Genomic DNA, 11516 nt, shown 5'->3' on the forward strand with positions numbered 1-11516 from the left:
AGCTAATGTTCACAGCAGCTGGAGGAGTGGGCACACCAACCCAGGGAGAGAGATCTGGGTGGGGTACTCACTGTGTCTCCTACTACACTTCAGGAAGAAGAAAAATGACCTGAAGTGCAAAAAGAAATAGAGAGCAAAGAAAAATTGTGAATATATAGGAAATCTGAGTGTCCACTGTATATTATAATTAATAATGACTTGTAGAAATAAAAACCAGAAAACTTAACTTGTAAAAATAAAACTTGTAACTTGTAGAAATAAAAACCACAAAACTAAAGTACTGGACAAATATATAAGATCATTGGATTTTTTTTCACCAAGAGTGTTAAGACACTAAGTCCGGACCTTTCTAAGTATGCCTGGTGAACTTTCAAGGGTGGCTACTAAAAGAATTTAAAAGTGTATATAAGGGGCACCTGGGTGGCTCAGTGAAGGTGAGCATCTGCCTTTGGCTCAGGTCATGGTCCTGGGGTCCTGGGATCAAGTCCTGTGTCGGCCTCCCCACAGGGAGCCTGCTTCTCCCCTCTGCCTATGTCTCTGCCTCTCTCTCTCTCTGTGTCTCTCATGAATAAATAAAATCTTTAAAATAAATAAATAAAATTAAAAAATAAAAGTGTATATAAGTTCCCCACTAGCAGAAGAAGATGACAAAACAAAATTAAAATGTCATTGTTTTAAAAAAAGACAACAAAAAAGGAAAGAAAGAAATGATATTTTATTTTTATTAATGACATTTTATTTTATTTTTATTCTATTTTATTTGTGTCTCTGATATCTAGTGAGAAACTTTTCATAGACCCATTAGCCATTCATGGATTCCTGTTTACATCTTTTGCCCATTTTCCTTTCGGATTCAACACCTCCCTCCCTTGCCCTTATTGATGGGTTAAAAAAGAGTTCTTTATATATTCTCCCTACAAATCCTTTATTGGCATATGTCCAGCAAATATCTCCTTCTTTTTTGATATTCAACCAAAGATGCTATTGGGTCAAATGTTTTTCTTTTTTAAGTCATCTCTGCACCCAATGTGCGGCTCAAACTAATGACTCTAAGATCAGAAGTCGCATGCTCCACCAACTAACTAATCCATCACTCTGCCTACGAAACACTGTTCACAACTAAGCCAAGTGATTGATTACATTTCCTTTCTTTTCTTTTTTTGATTATTTTTTTAATTGCATTACCTTTCTAACATTGCTGTTTGTGTTTGCCTCATTCTTTCTTTTTAATTTATTTTTTCTTTTACTTTTTTGGGGCAAGATTTTATTTTTAAATAACCTCTATACCCAACGTGGGGCTCAAATTCACAATCCAGAGATCAAGAGTCTCACGCTCCTCCCCTCCTATGACTGAGCCAGCCAGGCAGCCCCTGCCTCCTTCCTTCTCATTTGTTACGTTTTCTCTGACTCTCTGGCCAAGGCTTCCCCTACATTCCAACAGCTCCATATGATGCCTCTTAGTAAGATTTTCCGGTTTTCCGTAGGTTCGCATGTATCCTGTCCATTGTTTTCCCAAAGACATCCATCCTAGATTCCTCTGTCCTTTGTCCCCTTGCTCCGGTCTGAACTTGTTGGTTTCTAGGTGTGATGCACGTAGCTTTCTGAGAAAGGACACATTCCTTTGTGTGTTATTTGCAGGTTGGTTCATTTTTTACTTTGAAAGTCTGAAAATGTCTTTATGTATACTTAATTGATAGTGTGGCAAGGCCAACTTTTTGGGTTAAAAAGCACTGCCACTCAGAATTTTGTTTATTTTTCAATGTTGTTGTTCCTTTTAAAATTACATACCATTCTATTCCAGTTTAATAAATGTAGTATCTTATCTGAGAGTATTCATTATAATTTTTTGAGGTTTCCCCCATATTCAAATTATATTTTAAATAGGCATATTCTGTTGCTATTTAGCCTCAGGTCACCACAGTGGACTCATCTGAAATGTTTTTTAAGCTTTAGTCCCCTGAGGAGTTTCTAGAAACTGCACATACTCTCTCCATACCTAGATGTACTGATACAGTGGGTCTGGGGCTGGGCTCAGGAATGCAAGCCCTCCAAGGCAGTCTCACCTGAGTGTCTCCCTCTGGAAGGAGTCCTGCCTCTGGGTGTCTTGGGAATTAAGTCAGATTATAGTTCTGGCTCCCTCTCAGACTTGGAATTCACGTGCCTGGGCCTCAGTTTCCTGGTCTTCAAAGCAGAGAGAATATGGATCTGCCTTCCTTACGCCATGTTATGGGGACTAACAGAGATGATGTCTGAGGAAGTCTTTGTAAGCCACTCAAGCCTTTTACTACATCAGGAGGATGATGACGATTTGTCTGAATTACCAGGGTGAGGTCTAGGTAAAGGTCCTACAGTGTGCCATGAGATGCTCCATGGTTTCCCAGCCTCGGCTTCCATGACTGTGAAATGCAGAGTCTGGACCATCTGCCCATCAGAATCACTGGCTGATGGCAGTGTCCACCTCCAGAGGTTCGGATCCAAGAGGTCTGGAGTGGGGCCTGAGCATCCGTTTGTTTCAAGACACTTCCTGAATGAGTCTCACGTGCGGCCTAGGCTGAACCATGGGCTAGGTGATCTGGAAGGCCTCTGTCAATTCTAAAAATAATCCAAGGCCTGCTGGGGATTGCCAGGCCAGAAACACAGATGGTGGTACCGGATGGGCTGGGGCTAGCCCAGCAGTCCCTGGCTCCCTCATCTCTGCTCAAGTGCCGCAGGACTGTCTCTCGGGCCAGCCAGGCCTTCGATGTGCTGGGGCTAGAGCAGCTCAGGCTGCGAGGGGTCACAGCTGTGCACCTGGCAGGCAGCCCCGCGACGCTGATCCTTGCAGCCTGCTGAGACTTGGGGCGGGCAGCTGCGGGTAGGACGGGGCGGGGGTCAGCCGTCTGGGGGCCCGGCTCAGGGCTGAAACGTTTGCAAACCTTGGGGAGTGAGGACTTCCAGCTGGGAGGTGCTAAGTTTTAAAAAGTTTTTTGAATACATTACAGTAACATGTGATCGATACAAAAAACTTCAAAAATACAGAACGAGATAAGAAAAAAAACCCACCAAAAATCACACAAAATACTACCATCCAGCTATATTATGATTTTATAATCCCTCTTAATGTTTTGGAATGTTTCCAAATGTCCATACATGTCATGACCCTGACAGTGATGTGTCGTGTATTTATTCCAGGGCAGCAGAAAGCTGAGCCGTTGTGTGTGGGGGGGTGGGGTGCCTCAGGAGATCTCCACAGGACACAGGGAGGGAAGGTCTCCCCCATGACTCCATTCTTACAGATGCAGAAACAGACAAGAGGGGACCCCTGGGTAGCTCAGTGGTTGAGTATCTGCCTTTGACTCAGGCTGTGATCTGGAGCTCAAGTTCAGCATTGGGCTCCCCACAGGGAGCCTGCTTCTCCCTCTGCCTGTGTTTCTGCCTCTCTCTGTGTCTCTCAAGAATAAATAAATAAAATCTTAAAAGAAAGAAAGAAAGAAAGAAAGAAAGAAAGAAAGAAAGAAAGAAGAAAGAAAGAAGAAAGAAAGAAAGAAAGAAAGAAAGAAAGAAAGAAAGAAGAAAGAAAGAAAGAAAGAAAGAGAAAGAAAGAAAGAAAGAAAGAAAGAAAGAAAGAAAGAAAGAAAAAGAAACCTGCCAAAGGTCACCGCTGGAAGGTTCTAGACTTGAAGCCCAAGCCTGTCTGGCCCAACACTCTACCATTTACTTCTACCAACCGCTGAAGTTGACATGACACACATGAAAAGAATTGTCCTTCAAAAGAGAGAGTTCAGTGTCCTTTCTCCATTTAATATTTCCTGAGCTTTCCTCAACATCATTAAAATGCTTCTTTATGTTCAGTAATAATCAAAGAAAAGCAAATTAAAGTAAGATATTCATGTAACATACTGACAACATTTAAAAATTATACCCACACGCATATGAGGAGTTTTTAAATGTTCAAATGCCTTGATCCAGTAATCCCATTTCTAGAAACATATCCTAAGGAAATAGAGAGGTTGGGAAGGTTTATTTATTTACAAAGCCATTCGTTGTGGCATTATTTAGAGCTGTGAAAAACTTGAATGTATAACATGCAGACTTCAGAAAATGATGCCAGCACTAAAAATCATAGTATAAAGTATATTTCGTGGCACATGAACCAAGTAGGGTATGATCTCGATTTGTCAAGTTTGCAAAATAAATCCATATAAATTTTTAAATTCCAGTCTTGTTACCCAGTAATATATAAAGAGGGGAGACAGAGGGTCTCCAAATGTATAGGATGTGTTTAGCATGTACTGAATTCAAATATAGCTTTATGGGGCATCTGGCTAGCTTAGTCGGTAGTGGGGTTATGAATTCAAGCCCCATGTTGGGCATAGAGCTTACATTAAAATATATTTATTTGTGTGTGTGTGTGTATGTGTTCATGTATGTGTTTATGGCATACTCACAATTCCCTTTGTGGGTGTGGGGCCTGGCAGATTGTGCAGAGCTAACCAGGTTCAAGGAGAGACCTGTGCGAGGGCCAAAAGGGACCTGCCCAAGTAAGATCCTGAGTCAGGGCAAAAAAACTGGTTTCAGACATGTGCCCCCAAACCACAGCGCCAAGGACAGTCTCCAAATTGCAGGTGCCAATTTGCAAGCAAGTTGCTTCTCCCACAGGTAACCTTGAGGTGCAGTTGCTTGGAGAGTATGAGAAGGCTGTGTTTATTTGATGATGATTAACAACACCCCTGAGCAATGCCAGAGAGGCCAGGGTTTGCAAATGTGAATAGGAACAGCCTAGAAGAACAGTCCAATGTTACCAATCATATTTCCGAGTGGTGGGATTAACCAATAATTTTTATACTCTTTATAGTTCTGTATTTTCTAAAATTTTAAAAAAGGTTTTATTTATTTATTAGAGAGAGAGAGAGCATGAGAGAGAGTGAAAGAGCACAAGTGGGAGGGAAGAGCAGGCTCCCCACTGAGCAGGGAATCTGATGACAGGGGGCTGGATCCCAAAATCCTGGGATCATGACCCAAGCTGAAGGCAGATGCTTCACTGACTGAACCACCCAGGTGCCCCTCTCAAATTTTTGACTCTAGGGGGGATCCCTGGGTGGCTCAGTGGTTTGGCGCCTGCCTTTGGCCCAGGGCGCGATCCTGGGGTCCCAGGATCGAGTCCCATGTCAGGCTCCCGGCATGGAGCCTGCTTCTCCCTCCTCCTTTGTCTCTGCCTCTCTCTCTCTCTCTATGTCTATCATAAATAAATAAATAAATCTTAAAAAAATTTTTTTTGACTCTAAATATACTATTTTTAAAATTTTATATTTAGGAAAATTCAAATATAGCAAAAGTAAAGGAGTCTAGTAAAAGGAACCTTTATGTGCTCATCATCCAATTCCAACTTTTCTCAACATTCTGCCAATCTTATTCCATCTATCCATACCTCAACTCATTTTTTTTTCTTGGAGTATTTTAAAGGAAATTCTAGTTGTTCTATCTGAGGCAAGTGGTTGGCCTCTGTGTCCTTTTTCTTTTAGATTCTATTTATTTATTCATGAGAGACACAGAAAGAGAGAGGCAGAGACACAGGCAGAGGGAGAAGCAGGCTCCATGCAGGAAGCCGATGTGGAACTCAATCCCAGGACTCCAGGATCATCCCCTGAGCTGAAGGCAGATTCTCCACCACTGAGCCACTCAGGCAGTCCAATAGATTTTTTTTTTTTTTGACGGTCATACATTCCTTTCATTCCTGTATGCACACCCCTTTGCAATATGGCTGCAACTTCTCCCATCAAGCTGGGACTTCTTTTTGAGCTGATGAAAATGTTCTAAAATTCAGGGTGGTGATAGTCACCCTTATCTGTGAATATGCTAAAGGGCATTGAATTGAACACATGTTGTGGGTGAATTGCATCGTACGTGAATTACATCTCAATAAACCTGTTTAAAAATTTTGTGTAGGGGCCCCTGGCTCAGTCAGTACAGCATGTGACTCAGTCTCTTAATCTGAACCCCACACTGGATGTAGAGATGACTTAAAAATAGATGTCCACTGTTGGGGTGCCTGGGTGGCTCAGTTAGGTGAGCATCTGACTCTTGATTTCAGCTCAGGTCATGATCTCAGATCTCAGGAGATCTTAAGGTTGTGGGATCCTGCCCTACATCCAGCTCCATGCTCAGCAGGGAGTCTGCTTTTCTCCCTCTGCGAAACTCTCTGTCTCAAATAAATACATAAATAAATCAATCTTTTTTAAAAATAAATCTTTAAAAAAAACCAAATTATGTAAAAATATCTTTTAAAAAGTAAGTAAAAATAAAGATTCTGTGTAAAGAAATCAGTTATGTTGAGTTTAACTTTTTTTTTACTATTTTTTTCAAGGAAGCTTGAAAAAAGGTTTTATTTTATTTTTTAAGATTTTATTTATTTATTCATAGACACAGAGAGAGGCAGAGACACAGGCAGAGGGAGAAGCAGGCTCCATGCAGGGAGCCTGACGTGGGACTCGATCCCAAGTCTCCAGGATCACACCCCAGGCTGCAGGCCGCGCCAAACCGCTGCGCCACCAGGGATCCCTATAGCAGAAATTTGTAATAAGACTTGAGATCTTGGATAATGTAATCAAGCAAGAATTTCTTTTTTGTTTGTTTTTATTTTTTAAAAATATTGTATTTATTTATTCATGGGAGGCACAGAGAGAGGCAGAGACACAGAGGGAGAAGCAGGCTCCATGCAGGGAGACTGACATGGGACTCGATCCCAGGTCTCCAGGATCAGGCCCTGGACTGAAAGAGGCGGTAAACCCCTGAACCACCTCAGCTGCCCCAAGAATTTCTTTTAAAGCAAAGACTAAAGCTCTCTTCACTTACGTTAGTGACTTGCATTGGAGTTGACATCTGTTGTGGATTGGAGGAACCACACACAAAAAAGTGTATTAACTAGTTAAGTGAAATGTACACTTCACAAGAAAAAATATTTTCTATTCAAAAGGGCATGGTTGATTATTACTGGATGATTATATCTATATTTTACTAATCATGCTAATGTATTATGAGTTGTAACTACACTTTTTATGTAAGGGTTCCCTGAGACTTAAAAATCATTCCGAGGGGCACCTAGCTGGCTCAGTCAGTAGAGCTTGTGACTCTCCATCTCAGGGTTGTGAGTTCAAGCTCCATATTGGGCACAGAGCTTATTTAAAAAAAAAAAAAAAGCTTACTTAAAAAAAAAAGTTCCAAGAGTTCCTCTGGAGCAAAAAAGATTGGGAAAGACTGCGGTGGAGGTGACTTTATGCTTTCATTCTTTTTCCTTATGAAAATATCAGCAAATACAGTTGTGTATTCATATTTCCACACTTTCTTACCCAAAGGATAGCACACTATGCACCATTCTATATCTTGCTTTTTTCCATTCAGCAGTATATCTTGGAATCACTTCCTAAAGGTAGATAGGTATCTAAAGCACCTTAGGTTGCCATACGAAATATTATAGACTGAATAGCTTATGCAAAAAAATTAATTTTTTTCCAGTTCTGGAGACTGGAAGTCCAACATCAAGATGCCAGCCTGGTCAATTTCTGGTGAGAGCTCTTTCCCTAGCAGGGAGATGGCCTCTTGCTCGCTGTGTCCTCACATGGCAGGGAAAGAAAGTAAGCTCTCTGGCATCTCTTCTTATAAGGACACTTGTGCTATCATAAGGGTCCTACCCTCATGACCTCATTTAAACCTACCTTCCAAAGGCCCCATCTCCAAACATGATCACATTGGGGGTTAAGGTTTCAAGAGGAGACTTCTGAAGGGACATAATTTAGTCCATAGCAATAGAGAGTCTCATTGTTTTTTACATCTATATGGTACTTGATTCTACGAATATAACAATCAACCAGTTCCTTACTGATAGACTTTTGCATTGTGTACAATCTTTCTTATTAAACAGTGTTACAAAATGCTCCTTGACTGTATGTTGGATCACAGTTTTACCTGTGAGTCTTTGGGATAGATTCCTAGAAGTAGGATTGCTAAATTGAAGGGTAAATGCATATTTAATTTTGCTAGATTTTGCCAAATTGCCTTCCATAAAGAGTGTATCATTTTGCATTCCATAAGAAACATATAAGAGAAAAAAAAAAAAAGAAACATATAAGAGAGCCCAACTCCCCATATCTCACCATCAAAGTATGTTGTCAAACTTTTGGTTTTTTGCCAATCTGATAGGGAAGAAATGTTATCTCAGGATAATTTTAATATGCGCTTCCTTTATTATAAAAAACATTGAGCATCTTTTCCATTTGCATTTTTTTCTATGTTCATATATTTATCTCATTTTAAAAACCAGGAATACTTCATATCATATATTAGGAGTATTAGCCCTTTGTGATATAAATTGTAAATACTTTTTTCTGGTTTGTCGATTCGTCTTTTGAAAATTTACGTTCTCTCCCTCTCTCCCTGCAAAAGCATATTTATAGCTACATAGTAAAGTTTATTAATCTTTTTTTCTGTTTCTTCTGATTTTAAAATTAGTAGTATTTTCCCCACTTCCAAGTTATAAAGGAATGCATTCTGGTTTCTTTCTAGTATTTTTATACATTTTCATTTTTCACATTTAGGTCTCTTACTCATTTATCATTTACTCCAGTACAGGAGAAGAATGAATCTCATGTTATCTTTTTCCATATGGGTACACAGTTGTCTCAACACCACTTACTTAAAAGTTTATCTTTTCCCCCACTGATTTGAGATACATCCTTTCTTGTATGCCAAATTTCCTTTTACACTTAGTTCTATTTCTGGATTTTCTATTCAATCCACTGGTCTGTCTGTCTGTTCATGTGTCACTTCTATACTGTTTTAAATATAGAGACTTTAATGTTTTAATGTCTTGGAGGCTAGCTTCTCCATGTTTCTCTTTCTTGAAGAAATGTACTAGCTCCTTTCCCTTGTTTATTCTTCCATGATATATTTATATAATAAACTTGTTCAGCTCTATAAAACAAGCAAAACCCAGTGGTAATTTCCATTGAAATCATGATTTTTTAAAAGATTTTATTTATTTATTCATGAGAGAGAGAGGCAGAGACATAGGCAGAGAGAGAAGCAGGCTCCATGCAGGGAGCCTGCCTGATGCGGGACTCGATCCTGAGTCTCCAGGATCACGCCCTGGGCTGAAGACAGATGCTTAACCACTGAGCCACCCAGGTGTCCCTGAAATCATTATTAATGTATCACAGAAGTTAGGGAGAACTGACATCTTTAATGATAGTAAGTCTTTCTATTGAAGAGGATGGCACATCTTTCCATTTGTTCAAGTCCATTTTGGGGTCTTTTATGTGTATTTAGTAGTTTTTACTAATAATAGCTTTTGCACATTTCTTTTAGGTCTACACCAGATATTTTAGTTTCTTTTGGCTTTTATTTATTTTTTAATTTTATTTTATTTAAGACTTTATTTATTTATTCATGAGAGACACAGAGAGAGAGAGGCAGAGACACAGGCAGAGGGAGAAGCAGGCTCCATGCAGGAAGCTCGATGTGGGACTCAATCCCAGGACTCCAGGATCATGTCCTGAGCCAAAGGACCTTTTAAAAGATTATTATTTATTTATTTATTTGAGAGAGAGAGAGAGCAGAGCATGCGAGAACACAGGTGAGAGGGAGGGGCAGAGGGACAGGGAGAAGCAGGCTTCCTGCAGAGCATGAGCACAGTTGCAGGGCTCCATTCCAGGATCCTGGGATCACGATCTGAGCTGAAGGCAGACACTTAACCCTTTGAGCCACCCAGGTGCCCCTTTTTGCTTTTATTTTTAAAGATTTTTCAAAGAGTGGTGTCTGGATGGCTCACTGGGTTAAGCATCTGCCTTTTGCTCAGGTCATGATCTCACGGTCCTGGGTTCAAGCTCCATGCCAGGCTTGGTGCTGGGCAGTGAATCTGCTTGTCCCTTTCCCTGTGTCCCTCCCCCAGCTCATGCCCACCCCCGCTCAAATGAATAAATAAATTAAAATTTAAAAAAATTTAAGTAAACTCTGCCCAGTGTGGAGCTTGAACTTAGCACCTGGAAATCAAGAGTCTTATACTCTACCAACTAAACCAGCCAGGCACCCCTCTGCTATTTTTATTTTTATTTAAAAATTTTATTTATTTATGCATGAGACAGAGAGAGAGAGAGAGAGAGAGAGAGAACGAGAGGCAGAGACACAGGCAGAGGGAAAAGCAGGCTCCATGCAGGGAGCCTGACGTGGGACTCAATCCCAGGTCTCCAGGATCACGCCCTGGGCTGAAGGCGGCGCTAAACCGCTAAGCCACCTGGGCTGCCCTCTTTTCTTTCTTTCTTTTCTTTTCTTTTTTTTTTTTTTAAGGATTTTATTTATTTATCCATGAGAGACACACACAGAGAGAGGCAGAGACATAGGCAGAGGGAGAAGCAGGCTTCATGCAGGAAGCCCAATGTGGGACTTGATCCCAGGACCCCAAGATCACTCTCTGAGCCATAGGCAGTCGCTCAACTGCTGAGCCACTCAGGCATCCCAAGATTGTGTTCCTTTCAACCCTTTTGGAATGTTCCAACTGAATAATTATATTATCTGCAAACAGAGATAGATTTTGGTTTGTTCTTTGTGTCTATTGTTGTTTTCTGCAAAAAGCATTATTGTTTCCATTTGGTCCAAGGCTTGGGCCATGGCTCCAGGGTGGTTAAAAAGCTGCCCCATGGCTGCAGGGAGAGATTCAGGCAGAAGCCCAGACAGCAGGGGATGCCAGAGGGGCCTCTCAGGGGCCACCAGGTCCTCTGAGCTCTTAGTCTTATTTGAGGACTGAGCCTTCAAAGAGATCATCACCCAGCCTGGTGGCTGGCTGGCCTATGGAGGTGATTCAGGTGGTCACATCTTCTTGATGGATTTCACCTCCTCATCCAGGAAGCTGTTCTTCAGGAGGTAGAGGTCTGTGTAGGCAGAACCTAGGACTTGCAGATGCCGAAGGGCCTCATTTGGGTTTTTCTCCAGGGGCACGGTGTTTTCTATGAGGTCCAGGATTTTTGTCCCACTCCTCTTGGGGTGGCTTCTGCACATCTGAAAGAGGGTATGGCCCTCTTTCAGAGACATGTCATGCTCAAAACAGAAACCCAAGAGAGATAGGTGGAGGCCAGCTGATGCAGATTAACTAGGTGGTTGACAGCAGCCTCCAAGTCAGTGGAATAATCATGAATTATTTTAATTATTCTGAGTAACTCTAATTTGGGAGCTCAGGTTGGTTGGCAATATGTGTAGCTAAGAACAAAAAATGGTGTTAGCTACTGTGGGAGAAAGGGGATGGATGAGAAGATGGTCCTGAGGTTGGGAATGGAGAGGATATTGAAGTGTTCCAAGGCAGAAAGAAGGGGATTCTGAAGATATGTTCCATCTAAACACTCTTGAAGCAAAAGACAGATCTGTTGACTGCCAGGTAAGCTCCTAAATATAGATCCTTTTCTCCCTTCTTTTCCATTATTATATTTCTTTTCTAAAATTCTTTCTCTTATGTATGTGTTGGTTAATACTTCCACAATCCTGTTAAATGATAG

This window comes from Vulpes lagopus, chromosome 5, assembly GCF_018345385.1.
Source record: "Vulpes lagopus strain Blue_001 chromosome 5, ASM1834538v1, whole genome shotgun sequence".
Lineage (NCBI taxonomy): Eukaryota > Metazoa > Chordata > Mammalia > Carnivora > Canidae > Vulpes > Vulpes lagopus.